This window comes from Mus pahari, chromosome 1, assembly GCF_900095145.1.
Source record: "Mus pahari chromosome 1, PAHARI_EIJ_v1.1, whole genome shotgun sequence".
NCBI classification, from domain to species: domain Eukaryota; kingdom Metazoa; phylum Chordata; class Mammalia; order Rodentia; family Muridae; genus Mus; species Mus pahari.
Window position 1 is genome coordinate 61,075,266 of NC_034590.1, and position 16,198 is coordinate 61,091,463.

Genomic DNA, 16,198 nt, shown 5'->3' on the forward strand with positions numbered 1-16,198 from the left:
AAAAAAAAAAAAGAAAAAGAAAAGAAAAGAAAAGAAAAGAAAGAAGTATAATGTTGGAGATTGTTTATTTTTAACCATACTTTATTTTATGTATAGCAATGTGATTTGCATATCAAATAACACTATGTAGAATGATTTGATATACTTTTAAACATAAAAAAAATTTCCCAATACTGGTCAACTCTGAAAACATACCCACAGGTATCATTATACAGACTGTATTTCTGTGTTTAGGTACAAAGACACAGATGTATGTAACAGAAATTAATGAGAAAAGAGGCTATGAATTTGAAAGAGAGCAAAGAAAGCTATGTGGAGAGTTTGGAGAGAGAAGAGGAAAGGGAGAAACAATTTATGTTATAATCTCAGAAAACAAAAGGCATCATTTTTAAATAACCCTATAAAATAAAATTAAAATTTTAGATTAAGAATGTGTTTAGTGACTACTCATGCCTGATCCTTGCCACACTAATGGTCCTCGGAAATAAGAGAAAGCCTAACTTTAACAGGCAATCATGTTGGATTCATTTGTAATTCAAACATGGTTCTTGCTATTTTGACACACAAAAGGAAATAAACCCTCTCTCTTGCTTTCTGACTGTGTCTTTCATCTGCACTCTCCCCTTTCTCATCACCTGGTATCACCCTTTCATGGTCTCCTTGTTTGAAGGATCAGCAATAAACAAAGCAATGGACATGCTTGGCTTCCCAGTGTGCACAGGCACAGAGGAGCATGGTGGGGGCCCTGAGGAGATTTCCGACCCAGGAGGCAAAGTGGAGGCCTTCTCTTCCACGGTTCAGAACGACCAGGGAGAAGCCATGAGGTGATTCATAGCCCAAAGGATGTGCCTACAATCAGCTTACATCACTTTCCCGGGCATTAGGTCCTTTAGTTGATCTGTATCCATCATACGGGATGTGCCACTTGTAGCCTCCGTTAGCTTGATAAGCTTCCTATGGGCATGTGACAATTTCAGACTCACAGACCTAACCCAAACCTGACAGGCTCTAGATTATTCTTACCAGTTCCCACATTTCCTTACCCACTTCAACCTACTACATGGACATCTGTTGGCTGTGCCCAACACCCTTTAGAGAGGCCAACACCAGACACAGTTGACTAAACTAGCCTCGTAAGAGCTCATTTCCACAATAAACTCCCCGTTCTCTACAACCAGAGAGGCTGTTTCTCTAATTGAAGTTTGCTCTGGGACTGGTAGTTAAAACTCAAGTGTTCAATGAGTCATTTTCTTTCTGTTTTCCCAGGCAACATAAGTGCACTGCAAGTCTCTTTAATAACATATAATAAGTGTCATGTTCAAAGTATAAAGACAGTAGAAGGGGACTCCAAGAAAAAGATGCTATTTTTAAAGGGGTAGGGGTGGCAAGCAGGAGAAAGAGCCAGGCGTGGTGGAACATTGGATGCTTCAGTACAAGCATTCAAGAGGCAGAGGCAGGGGGATCTCAAGGAGTTTGAGGCCAATCTGTTCTAAAGAGAGAGTTTCAGGCCATCCAGGTCTATATAAGACCCAGTCTCAAAATAATTAAAAATAGACTATGTCGGGCTGGAGGTATGGCTTAGTGGTTAAGAGCACTGATTGCTCTTCTGAAGGTCCTGAGTTCAAATCCCAGCAACCACATGGTGGCTCACAACCATTTGTAGTAAGATCTGTCGCCCTCTTCTGGTGCATCTGAAGACAGCTATAGTGTACTTAGATATAATAATAAATAAATCTTTAAAAAAATAATAAAAAAAAAATAAATAAATAAATGGAAATAGACTATGTCAAAGAAGAAATAACATTGTCACTATTCTGCACCCTCTGCAGGACAGAAATCATATAATAGACTTCATTATGTATAATTAATGTGTACTCAATTAATAATAAATATGATAGTGATACTCATATGTAACACTATCCACTTGTAAACAGGAGGGGAAATCAGTATTAACCTCCACACGTGACCTGCTCCTCTTATATCACCTCCATCTTTTTTCTGTTTCATATATGCTACAGTAAGGAACCTGGCATTCAAAGACCTGAATGTAAGCTTAAAATTAATATAAATAGGCTTATGTGCCTAGATAAATATTGATATTTCTGAACCCAATTTTCCTTTTTCTATACAGACAAAGAATGTTAAGAAAGAAGAACATACACCCAGATAAAAGGTATATGGGACAGGGTCTTGAAGGGCCTTGTACACTGGAGCTTCTGTCCCATCCGGGAGTTAGAGTCTGTTACAGCTTGGGTGAAAAATGTTCTCACAGACTTATGTGTACTTGGTCCTCAGAGGGAGACACTAACTAGTGGGCTGGGACCTGGCTATAGAAACTAGGTCCCTGGGGCAGAGGTCAGAACTTGAAGTCTGTAGCTTGACCCAGCTGAGCTTCCTATTTCTCTGTTCTATGGTAGAGAGAGTTTACTCTCTGAGGGCACAGCCAAGAGCCACACCTGCTGGCACTTCCTCAACATCACAAACCACACCCTTAAACTATGACTTAAAATAAGCCTTTCCCCCCCCAATTGCTTCTTGTCAGATATATGACCACAGTGGTGAGAGACCAACCACATTGTTCCTGCATGCAAATGAGTTTGTTTACAAACCCAAAGGTTCCTTGCACCTCTTCCTCTAGAGGTATTATGGAGGTTTCAATTCATAAATACGATTGATTAATCATTGGTCAATGGTAGTTAACTCAGGTTCTCTTCCTCATCAATAACCACGTCAATACTTTAACTGGCTGATGAATTCATGACTAAATGAGTGATTAGGAGATGGGAATTGGTTGAGAGAACCAAGTTACGACGGTTGTGTCTTGGAAGGTTAACCCTTCCATCCAATCTTCACGCTTCCCACTTCCTTCCTTCCTGGCTTCTATGAAGTGGGCATCTTTCCTTTGCCATGTGCTCCCGGCCACGATGTATGCCTTACTCAAGCTCAAAGCAATCACAACTCAGACTTCTATGGAAGCAAAGACTGTCTAGTCACACATATGACAAAACTGCCTGTGGTACTGGGGAAAAAAAAAAAATCAACCAAGGGATTAGGGGTGGGGATGCAGGGACAGTGTCATCAGGTTACAGAGGCTCAAGTAATGTGCCTGTTACCAGCAGCTGGAGGAGAAAATCTATTTCAAGAGAAACTCTATGCAAAGAAGGAAAATTAACCATGGGCCAAATCCTACTCCAGTTCTCTGTGCCCTTCCCCCTGCCTTGAGCAGGCTGCTCAGACCTGGCTTGCCACAGTTGCTAGCCCACCTAGGGCAGAATCCTCCGACCCAGGTAAAGTCTATTGTCCTGCCATATCTGCAGCTTTCCTCCAAGACACCACTACCTGCTGAGAGACTAAATCTGTTCTCCTGACACTCCTGACAAAGCAATGAGATCCTGGCATGGTGGGGGATGGGTTCCACCCCACCCCACCCCCTTATAAGCTCAGACGCATTGGCCTTGATCAGAGAACTTACTTGACTTGGCTCTTTATTTCTCTCACAGCTTTTCTCATCCAAAACCTCATCTTTCCTTTCAGGAACCCAGGAACCCATGGCCACTGGTGGCTACGGTTCTCTTCAACAAAGCTGAAAAGATCTGTTGCAGGATATTTATTCACACTATGACCCCGTGATTGTATTATTTACTAGGGGAAAAAAAAAACTGTTTCTAGTTGTGGTATGGCTCAGCTCTTAGCACATACCTTTAACTCCTCTATCTGGAATAGAGACACACCTTTAATCCCAAATAATGAAGGTAAAGTTAGTTTATAGAAAGAAGCACCTATGTTTGAAAGTGATATCTAATTGAGTGGCAGACAAAGTGATGAATCAGAGAAAGATTTGAGAGAATAGGATATGCCCAACTCTCATGAGAAGAGACAGGTAAGAGAAATTACTTAAGAGAGAACACAAATGGTATGCACTCACTAATAAGTGGATATTAGCCCAAAAGCTCAGAATACTCAAGATATAATTCACAGACCACATGAAGCTCAAGAAGAAGGAAGACCAAAGTGTAGATGCTTCAGTCCTTCTTGGAAGGGGGAACAAAATATTCATGGGAGGAAATACAGAGACAAAGTGTGGAGCAGACACTGAAAAAAAGGCCATCCAGAAACAACCCCACCTGGGGATCCATCCCACATACAGTCACCAAACCCAGACATTATTGTGGATGTCAACAAGTGCTTGCTGACAGGAGCCTGATATAGCTGTCTCCTGAGAGGCTCTGCCAGAGCCTGACAAATACAGAGGCAGATGCTCGCAGTCAACCATTGAACTGAGCATGGGGTCCCCAATTTAAGAGCTAGAGAAAGGACTGAAGGAGCTGAAGGGGTTTACAACCCCATAGGAAGAACAACAATATCAACCAACCAGTACCCACAGAGCTCCCAGGGACTAAACCATCAACCAAAGAGTACACATGGAGCGACCCATCGCTCCAGCTGCATATGTAGCAGAGGATGTTCTTCTCAGGCATCAATGGGAGGAGGGGCCCTTGGTCCTGTGAAGGCTTGATGCCCCAGTATAGGGGAATGCCAGGGCAGGGAGTTGGAAGGGGGAAGCACTCTCGTAGAAGCAGGGGGAGAGGAGGTGGGATGGGGGGTTCCAGAGGGGAAACCCAGAAAGGGGATAACATTTGAAATGTAAATAAATAAAATATCCAATTTTAAAAAGTGAAAGAGAGAGAGAAAGAGAGGAGAGAGAGAGAGAGAGAGAGAGAGAGAGAGAGAGAGAGAGAGAGAGAGAGAGAAGTGCAGAGAGCCAGGGAGGCAGTGTTCCTGTTCTTATCTCCTCAGCCTTCATAGAGGATGCTCCATGCGAGCTCTACCACACACGAGGCATGATGGTGGCCTCACCTCTACACTCTGATGTTCCCACCTCCCGAGATGCCTTCCTCTTCCGTTGTAGAATGTCTAGATTTTCTCTTTTTTTGTGAAGACTTTCATCATCTTTTCAATCAAAACGAGTATGTCTTGTCTTAATTATTTTTCTGTTGCTGTGACCAAGGCAATTTATGAAAGGAAGTTTTGATTTACCTATGACATCAAAGTTAGAGATCATGATGGCAGAGCAAAGGAAGAGCTGACAGCTCATGCCTTGATCTAAAACCACAACAAAGAAAACACTGGGAACAGAGTGAGTCTTTTGAAAACTCAGAGCTCACTCTCAATGACACACCTAATCTTTCCCTAATGTTTTTGCTGAGGACCATACATTTAAGTATATGGACCTACAGTAACCTTTTTTTTTTTTTTTTTAAGATTTATTTATCATACCAGGCGGTGGTGGCACACACCTTTAATCCCAGCACTCTGGAGGCAGAGGCAGGCGGATTTTTGAGTTCGAGGCCAGCCTGGTCTACAAAGTGAGTTCCAGGACAGCCAGGGCTATACAGAGAAACCTTGTCTCAAAAAACAAAACAAAACATAACAAAACAAAAAGATTTATGTATTATATGTAAGTACACTGTAGCTGTCTTCAGACACCCCAGAAGAGGGCATCAGATCTCATTACAGATAGTTGTAAGCCACCTTGTGGTAGCTGGAACTTGAACTTGGTACCTTCAGAAGGGCAGTCAGTGCTCTCAATTGCCGAGCCATCTCTCCAGCCCCTTTAAGACACTCTTAAGTAATCCACAGGCATTTGCAGTTCCTCCTACATAAGGTGATACCACTTGCCTTTCAATGAGTCCAATATGGCTGAACAAAGACAATGGATGAGGAAGTGGGGAAGTTAGGAAACAAGGGCTGACCCAAGAAAGCAATGGGAACGCTGTAATTTATTTAAGATTTATTTTTGGACTGGGCATGGTGGCACATGACTGTAATCCCAGGCCTAGGAACAGAAAGGCAGGAGGATCTGAGTTTGAGCCTGGTGTACATAGCAAGCTCCAGGACAGCCAGAGCTACTCAGAGAAACATTGTCTCAAAATATATATATTTTTAATATGTGTATGTGTATGTGTATGTGTGTGTGTGTCTGTGTCTGTGTCACTGTGTGTGCATGTGCCTCTGTGTGTGTGTGTGTGTGTGTGTGCCTCTGTGTGTATGTGCCTCTGACATTTAGTTGTTCTTATAAATTTGTCAGTGACAAGGTCACAGACGTTGCCGTGCATTATTTTGAGGGAGTTATTGGAAGTCCGTGGGGGGGAGGGGGATGCTGCACAGTGAGAGAAGCTGCTAGAGTCAAACAGGAAGGAAAGGAGGGCCGTATGAGCCCTGACCGTTTCCTTTGATTGGTAGAGAGGAAAGCGTGTGCGCGCGTGTGCGTCCTGAGTGCTGGGAAGTGTGTGTGTGGGGGTGTCCCTGTGAAGGACAGGTGTCAGGTTCCTTGGAGCTGGAGTTGCAGGTGGCTGAGACACCTGACATAGGTTCTGAGAACCAAGCTTTGGTCCTCAGCTAAAGCAGCAAGAGCTCTAAACCACCGAGCCATCTCTCCAGTCCCCAGTGGTGGGGACTATTAGAGGTATAGCCAAGGTAGATATTCCACACAGCCTACTTCCCAGGGTCGGGGCCCTACCTAAGATCTGAAAACCCAATCAAAGCCAAACAATAAAATCACCATAATATAGTCTAAATCTACACATTCCACACACCTGGGAAGCTTGCCTTCTCTTCCTTTTTGTTGTTGTTGTTGTTTTGAAATGATAATATAATTACACCATCATCACCTTCCACCTCTACCTTTCCTATACACCCCTACTTGTTCTCTTACAATTCGTGGCTTCTTCTTCCTCTTCCTCTTCCTCTTCCTCTTCCTCTTCCTCTTCCTCTTCCTCTTCCTCTTCCTCTTCTTCTTCTTCTTCTTCTTCTTCTTCTTCTTCTTCTTCTTCTTCTTCTTCTTCTTCTTCTTCTTCTTCTTCTTCTTCTTNTCTTCTTCTTCTTCTTCTTCTTCTTCTTCTTCTTCTTCTTCTTCTTCTTCTTCTTCTTCTTCTTCTTCTTCTTCTTCTTCTTCTTCTTCTTCTTTCTTCTTCTTTTCACCGATTCTCCATTCCTTTGCTTGTTGCGGTTATTTCTTCAAGACAGGGTCTCTCTGTGGAATCCTGACTGTTCTGGAACTCACTCTGTAGTTCAGGCTGGTCTCCAACTCAGAGATCTGCCTACCTCCACCTCTTGAGTGCTGGAATTAAAGTCATGAGCCACCACCACATAGGATTTTCTTAAATTGGAGTTCTCATTCCAACCTCTACTCCACCTTTGTACACAAGTCTCGGATGTTATTACGAACCTACAACCGTTACCTATACCTGGGTTAAGTAACCCTCCTCGGGACTTGAATTTCTTCAATGTTTCTTGAATGAAATTTAAGCAAGCTTGCTAAGATGTGCTGAACATTTTTGCCAGGATCCCTGCATACGCGCCCTTTGTAAAGCGCCACCTAGTGGTGATAGAGGGTAACTACTTCTAGATTGCCTAATTGGTACTCCAGCTTTCAGAGGCCTTGTAAAATCCTGTTAGTCACAGCGGTTCCCAATTTGTGAGTCACGACCCCCACAGGGGTCACATATTAGACGTTTACATTATGATTCATAGCAGTAGCAAAATTACAGTTATGAAGTAGCAACGAAATCATTTTATGGTTGTGGCTCACCACACCACGAGGAACTGTATTAAAGAGTCCCAGCATTAGGAAGGTTGAGAACCACAGTGAAGAGGGAAAAAAGCCGCCGTGGTCTGCATGAGTGGGTTAAGTATGGCCAAGCCATCTTCTCCGGATTCCTATCTTCTTTCATTTCCCCTCCTCTCGTTTTGTCACTTCCTAAATCTTCCATCCTTTTCTCCTACGTTTTGGTTATTTGATGGTAGGAATATGCTGGCTTGCGTTTGCAGTGTTCTGACCCCTTAAGAACATCCACAGGTTCTTTTGGAACTCACACACCCGTGTTGTGCATGATCTCGGTGTGACACATTTCCCAGTGACCACACGGCGTTCCAGAAGCTGAAGGGAACAGCCCGTACCCTCCCTGTCTCAGCAGGACCAGGGGCCAGGTAAGCAACCAAAGCTCACGTGAGAAGGAGACTCAGGGGTTCAGACACTGACGGCAGGAAAATCTGAAAGGTAGTCATGCAGAGGCGGCACGTTTTCCTCTCTACCAATCAAAGGAAACGGTCAGGGCTCATACGGCCCTCCTTTCCTTCCTGTCTGACTCTTGCAGCTTCTCTCACTGTGTAGCGTCCACCCCCACACCCCCACGGACTTCCAATAACTCCCTCAAAATAACGCACGGCAACGTCTGTGACCTTGTCGTTGACAAATTTATAAAAACAACTAAATGTCAGACTATTGCGGTGGTATCAACAGAGGCAGGCTATCCACTCTCCCTCGACGTGGTCAGATGAAAGAGACCTATTTAAAGCCTAGCTTAAGTTACCCACGTGGTTCCAGCAGGACCGCAAGCTCTTAACATGATGATCCTTCAAAACCCAGAGGAAGGACAAATGCCAGTAGGAAGATCAGGCAGACTTGCCTAATGTAGATTAGATTATGTGGTTCTGGGATAGAAATTAATCCACCTAACAGCACATCAAATCTTTCACTTTAGGAGAAAAACAGCTGCAGCTGACAAGGACTCCTCAGCTGGCCCTATTCTCCCCCACCCCCACTCCCCATAGAGATCCTCCCTCCCTCCAGAGAGGAACATATAGATACAACGCAGATGGGAGCAGGAGGCATGCACGCCCACATCCAGTGGGAACATCTGGCAAGAGAGTTTAAGAGATACAAAGGGGCTGGAACTCTATCTGGTGCCGAGGAGTGGCTTCCATAAAGAGAACAGAAGCAAGATTTGTTCTTGTGCTGTTTGGTTCCTGACAGCTTGAGCAGGCTCTTTCACAAGCTGAGGGAGAGAACAGTTAATGCCAAGTGCTGCTCTCTACCTTATGTTAATGTCAAGTGTGAGATCTCTACCTTGGATTCCATCAACTGGGGAGAATTCAGCTGACCCATTAGTGAAGGGCAGCTCTGGATTCTAGTAAGGGCTAGCTAATACTTAGAGAAAAGAACTTGGAGCAGAGGCATGGCTTGGTGAGTAAGGAACACTGGCTGGCAAGCACAAGAGGCAGAATTCAGATCCCCAAGCACTCACGTAAAAAGCCAGGTATGGCCCAGCACAGCTGTGACTTGGGCCGAGACAGGGAAATCCCTGGGACTTACTGACCAGTCTAGCTGAAAGGATGGCCACCAGGCTCAGTGACAGACCATACTGGGGAACAAGAAAGAGAATGATAGAGCAGGATACCCCACATTTCTGGGAAAATTAAAATTCCCCTTTGGGGTTCTAAGTCTTGATTAATTGGCTGATTACTTGATTTGTTTGTTTGTTTATATGTCTATGAGTACATGAGCGCTCTACCTACATGTACACCTGCATGCCAGAAGAGGGCATCAGATCACATCAAAGATGGTTGTGAGCCACCCTGTGGTTGCTGGGAATTGAACTCAGAATCTCTGTAAGAGCAGCCAGTGCCCTTAACCGCTGAGCCATCTCTCCAGCCTCTAGTTCCTAGTGTTGATAATAAAAGAATTCAGGAACAGTCTCAGAAGAATGTTCATGTCACTTGTCTAAAATAAGAGTAGACAAGCTGTTAATCTCAATGGTTTACAGCAGTTGAGAAATGGAGAAGAGAAAGCTATGCCCCTTTGAACTAAGGTCCTACAAAGTTGGCATGTCTTAGCAACGAAGGTCTGCAGGCAAGCACATGACAGCCCAAAGGAGTGGGGAGCTCAAAGGACAACGGAGAAAGTCCCGAGTGCTAGGGAAAGCATGCCTGGGCTCTGGGCATCTGAAAGAAGGGAGACAGAAGGAAGGGGGAGAGTTAGGGTCTCCTGAGTTTGGAGTCAGAAAGTGGACAGGCTCTTCTCAGTGCCTTCACAGAGAGACTTCTGGGAAAGATAAGTGTGATATCTCATTAGGACGACAACGAGTATTCTGAGATCCTTAGCACTTCCACAGCTAAATCACCTTTCCTAGGGGGTAGACTCCAGGCCAGGTGATTGACAGGCCCAACTCTTTAGGATAGAGACAATAGTATGTAATGTTTTAATCTTTGGGACACATCAGAATGTCATGCTCTCACCCAAGACCAGAGACAACCCATTTTTGGGACCAGGAAGCCTAAGGAGTGACAAAGATGATGTTTACCTTTTTAGTGCTACCGGGGAATTAGGAGGTAGGGTCCAAAGCTAACCATGAGGGACCAGTTTATCCTCAGTTGCCCCTATGTCTGTTGACCCCCGTTTTATTCTCTATTCAAATCCTCCTGACTCTACCTTCTCAGTGCCAGTGTCACAGACAGGCACTACCACACCTGGTGTCATACTTTCATCTCCTTTTACTGTTTTGAAAAACACATCTTCAAAGAAAAAGCAGTTATTTAAGCTCAGTTTACTGTATAGTCCATCATGGCAGGGAAGTTAGGCAGGAGCTGGAAGCGAATGCTCACATTACGTTGGCAGAGAAGAGAGCAATGACTTCATGACGCTGCTCAGATCCCTTTATCCAATGATACAGTCCAGGAAATGACACTACCCACAGAGGGAAGGTCTTCCCACCTCAGTCAGGCCAACCAAGATAATCCCCACAGGCGCACTCAAATGCCCATCTGCTGGGTGCTTCTAGACTCTGTCAAGATGACAGCTATGACATCCTAATTTTCACTTGGGTGCTAGGAATCAAAGTCACGTTCTCATGCTTGCCCTTCATAGACAGAGCCACATCCCAGCCACAGAATTAAAACTTGAAAAACTAGTTGAGCAATGCTGGCACACCTCTTCAATCCCAAAACTCAGGGGCAGAGGTAGGAGGATCTCTGTGAGTTTGAGGCCAGCCTGGTCTACAGAGCAAGATCCAGGACAGCCAGAACTACATAAGGAAAAAAAAAAAAAAATATATATATATATATATATATATATATATATATATATATCTTTTCCATACCACAGGTGGTCACAGAGGAGAACTGTGTCTTACTTATTTCCTCATCTTTGTTTCCATATCACAAATCTGGGATATTAAACATAATCAAATGCATACTGCACTTCTTTCAATGAAAGGGACAGATGCTCTAATAGTGTGTAAATGTAAACATCATGTAAGATTTTGAGTTCATGCTATAATCCTTTGAATTTTTTAACATTCCATCATTTCTAGTTTAGTCTCCAGGTCTTATTTCAGAACCACCCCCATGAAACTTTGTGGCAGTTCCTTCCTAGGGGTCCTTTAGCAATGTCCCCAGCACTGCTCCTCACACATGTCGCATGTCTAGTTTACAGCATTGGGAGATTGCTCTAATATGGTTCTCTGGACTCTTGAAAGGAATGTTTGCATTAGCTTCTTTCTCTCTCTCTAGAACTCCATTCGTTTTTCCTTCTGTCCCTTCCTCTCCTCTTCAAGTCTGTCCATGCACACTCCAGGTCTGCTATCAATTATGAAGGCAAAGGCAAGCTTTTATTCTCAGGCCCTCCCATGCTGCAAATGGAAAAGCAATTATCTGAAGAACCCAGTACGTTTTTCTGTCTTGACTTCTCACTATCCGAGTTCTTCGAGAACAACTTAACCATGAGCAAGCAGCTGCTTACAAAGCCCCCTTACTAGGCTTGATAAGTACATGAAGATATAACCAAAATAGTGAAGCAGGTGAGCAAATAATCCCTAATGAAATTCCAATAAAAGCCTGGTATATAAAACAACACTTTTGACATTATAAATGGTAACTTTTGGCCACAGATCTATATTTTTATTTTAAATTAGAAAACACACATACACAAATTTAAAACCTTAACCATTCTAAGAGTAAATACAATGGTATTAGGTTTATTTACATTGTTTCCAGCCAATACCCAAAACTTACTTTTGAAAAACTGAAACCTACCCCCATACCTCTCCCCTACATGCACACCTCGATAACTACCATTTCCCTTTCAGTTCCTATGACTGATGCTAGGTACTTCAGGGAAGTGGAACCATTTGTTCTTTGTTTTGTAACTGGCCGATGTCATTCCCGTTGTAGCACATGTGGAAATCCTTCTTCTCGGAGGTTCTTAATCACACCCTTGTGAAATTATCCATCTGCTCATCCATCCATCTATGCTGAAAACAAACTTATCCTTCGTTGCTGAAGACTTTACCCAGGTTTCTCAATCCTTTCACCAAACAGGTTATTTTGTTTTGATTTTCCTCTTTCAGAGACTTTTTAAAGGGCAGCTTTAGGTTCATGAGAGCAAAATGAGAATGGTGAACAGTTCTTAAAACCTCAGAGACGGGGCTGGTAAGATGGCTCAGCGGGTAAGAGCACCCAACTGCTCTTCCAAAGGTGCAGAGTTCAAATCCCAGCAACCACATGGTGACTCACAACCATCCTTAACAAGATCTGTCACCCTCTTCTGGAGTGTCTGAAGACAGCTACAGTGTACTTACATAAATAAATAAATCTTTAAAAAAAAAAAAAAAAACCTCAGAGACAACTTGCTCCAGTCATGACAACAATTTTGCACACTATTCAAACAAGCCTTGGCAAATTTTGGATGACTCTGTTCCCCTTGCAGGATGGGAGAACATTTCCTGGTGAAATCACAAAATACCTGTGGTTGGTACAATAAGAACCAGTGTCTGGTCTTCTGAGGCCTATGACTGGCCTGTTATATAAGGCTTGTCATGAATTATGCTCTATGAAGCAGCTTATGTAGCCTGTACACAAACATAGTCCCTATCAGGCAATCTAAGCAATCTATTTCCCACTCTTTTCAGGCCTGTCTACTGACGACTTCTCTCTGCTCTATTCTCCTTGGTATTCTGTTATCAGGCCCAAATAAAGGGCATCTTCCACATGACCCCTTGTGATCTTTATCACCATAGTGGTTTAAACTAGCCCCAGGCCTACCCAAGCAGCTGCAATGAAGTAGCTGAAGTTTCTCAGACTGACCAGTGGCAGAAATTAGCTAAAACTATAGAAGGGGTTACAAAGACCCAAAGATAAGACCCACAAGCCCCAATCACTAGATGTCCTGGAAGCTACCAAGGCTTAAGAGTCTGTCATCCAAACCATGGGAACTTTAACTAGGTGCCAGCAGGGATATGTCACTCAAAGCCCAGAGCAGTAAGCCTTGTGCATCAAGAGCTGCTTGTACTTTGAAGATTGGAACAATAATTGTTTCTTGGGGCCATGAGCCACAGCTTCTAGCCAGTATTTAGTCTGAATATCTTCAGCTCTAAGCCTCTGGCTTTTAAGACCTTAAGCCACAAGTCTAGTTCCCAGAGTCTTGAACTCTAAGTCTCTGGGTTTTTAGCTTAGCCTATAGGCATCACAAATTAAGTTCAGGCTATTCCTCATCTTTCCCCATTTTCTACCTCAACAACCCTCAGTGCTGCCAAAATTCCTTCCCTGTGGAGACATAACCATCTACCTCTTTTCTGAAGGCTCCAATGTATAACTCCACCAAAGTTCACTCTGGAAAATCAATGGGTCAATTAGGCTTTTTTATATAGCAATGGGGGGTAAAGGTTATGCACAAAAGAGTGGGTGACCCTAAAGCAAACACACTGGAAGATCTACACCCAGCTTAAATTAACTCCTCCCCAATGGCCACATAGTCTCCTCTCTAATCTTTCCCAACCTATTTACTTCTAGCTCCTCCCCGAGGTCAACCACAAGAGCCTGGTTGGGAAGAGTAGGGGGCGGGGAGGGTACTCTGTATGACCCTTCCTAGTCCTCCTCCTACGAGAGGCCAGTCTTCAATGAGCCCAGCTGTGGCGATCATTTATAAGCAGGCACCGCTGCACTCATGAAGGTGCTGGAAGTTTGATTCAGGAGACAGCCCAGTACAATACCCAGATGTTGTTTGTGACAGCAGTAATAAATCCAGCTTCCTTATTGTTTTGGGAAGAAGTTATGCACTTTCCATTGCCATCTTGCAAGTGAAAGACCTGATTGCCTGTCTTCCTCAAGATATTGGCTACTGGAGCATCCCTAAGAATGCTGGCTTAAATTCTATTGGGAGTGGTTGTCTGCCATCTGGAAAAGATACTTGTCATGAAGTTGAAAACACAGGCCCAAAGACTGTCACCATGGAGCTTTATTGCCAGGCTAGTTGTTAAACAGCATCTGGTAAGTTTATTTTCCTTAATGGGAATTTGTCTCTTCTAGGAGGTTTTATTTCCTAAGTGGATGCTGTTGTGTGTGTGGGGGGGGGGGTGTCAGGAAAGTGGAATCGACTAGTCCCACTATTGAAATACAAAACAATTTATAGAATTATGATGATCGCATTATTGACAGTGAAAAGTCTCAATGTGTAGAAGATGGAGCGGGCCGGGCGTGGCACACGCCTTTAATCCCAGCACTTGGGAGGCAGAGGCAGAGGCAGGTGGATTTCTGAGTTCGAGGCCAGCCTGGTCTACAGAGTGAGTTCCAGGACAGCTAGGGCTACACAGTGAAACCCTGTCTCGAAAAAAAAAAAAAAGAAGAAGAAGAAGAAGAAGAAGATGGAGCCGGGGAGGCATGTTTTTGCGCATGCCTCAAAAGACAACTTTGTGGAGTGGGTTCTCTCCTTCAGGGCTTAAACTCAGGTTGGCAAGATTATGTATGAAGTACCTGTACATGCCTAGCCATCTCAATGACTCTAGTTTTTTGTTTGGTTGGTTTTGTTTTGTTTTTAAAAAGCTGGGTATTGAAGTCATGGATCCTAAAGTTGTTTTGGAATACCTAAAATCTGAAAAATTCCAAGCAAACTTTTAAATCTTTTTTCTGTTTTGTTTTGTTTTTTTCAAGACAGGGTTTCTCTGTGTAGCCCTGGCTGTCCTGGAACTCACTCTGTAGACCAGGCTGGCCTCGAACTCAGAAATCTGACCGCCTCTGCCTCCCAAGTGCTGGGATTAAAGGAGTGCACCACCATGCCCGGCTTAATTCTTCTTATATCTTTTTATCCACATCTCAAAGGAACCCAGTGAGTTCAACCATAAAAGATATCCACCAGCATCTAGTATTATCCCTGAATTTGGGGAAGGTTAGTCAATGGAGACAAGAGAAACACTTAAGTCAAAATTGTCTGAAGGGCCAAAGGACAGACTCAGTCAACACCTACATCCAGCACACTAGAAAAAAGAGCTATGGAACATCTCTATCGCAGAGATTAATTTTTAAAATTGTATTGAAGCTGCTAGCCCTTGGGAGGCAGAGGCAGGTAGATCTCGCTTGAGTTCAAGACCAGCCTAGTCTACATAGTGAATTCCAAGACAGCCAGAGCTACATACTTGAGACCTTGTCTGGGGGGGGGGGGGAGACTTTGTTAACAAAAAGAAAAATAAATAGGTCTTTAAAACGTTTCCTAGCCATTTGGATATTTTCAGTATGCTCATGGTTTGACACAGAACCTAGAACAAGGGAGTGTTAACTTCTGCTACTGGTACAAAACAACCAACTTTTACACATGATCTTAGCCAAAAGGCCGAGAAGCCATACAACAACCAACTTTTACACATGATCTTAGCCAAAAGGCCGAGAAGCCATACAACGACCAACTTTTAAAAGGAAGATTATTTTGGTTCAGTTTCTAAGGTTTCAGTATACGGTGGCTCGGCCCTGTTGCTCTGAGGACCAAAGAAAGATGTGTCATAGAAGCACATGGTGAAGGTTAGCTCACCTCGTGGCAGCCAAGTAGCAAAGAGTGACAGGAAGAGAAGTCCCCCTCTCCTATTCAGGTAATGCCCCAAATGACTCCGTGGCCTCCACCGGGCTCCACTCCCCACAACACTCAACTGCAGGTGCTGGCTCAGCCTCACAGACCACTGGCAATCACTTAAGTTCCTGCAAATGCCGTTCTGGGTTTCAGTCTCTAATTGCCACTCCTTATCCTCATTGTTACAATACTTTGAGGAAAAAAATAAAAGTTAAAAGCATCAAGAATTCTTTTATTTCTGTAGCTTCTATATTTTTCCATGACTTCTGTGTACATATTTATTTCAACATTCCTTGGTTTTTAAAAAGCTTTAAGACATAATCTACATACACGATTCCCCATTTAAAGGATGCAGTACTTTTAGTCCACTCAAAGCTGTGCCAGCAGTATCCAGTCTGACTTTCAGAGCATTGTTTCTGTTTTATAACTTTTTTCTTTTTTATTCTGGAATACTTCCATCCTCCCCCAAAGCAGTCTCATTTCTAGTAACAGTTAATCCTACCCTGTAACTCACAGTGGCCTGAAGCA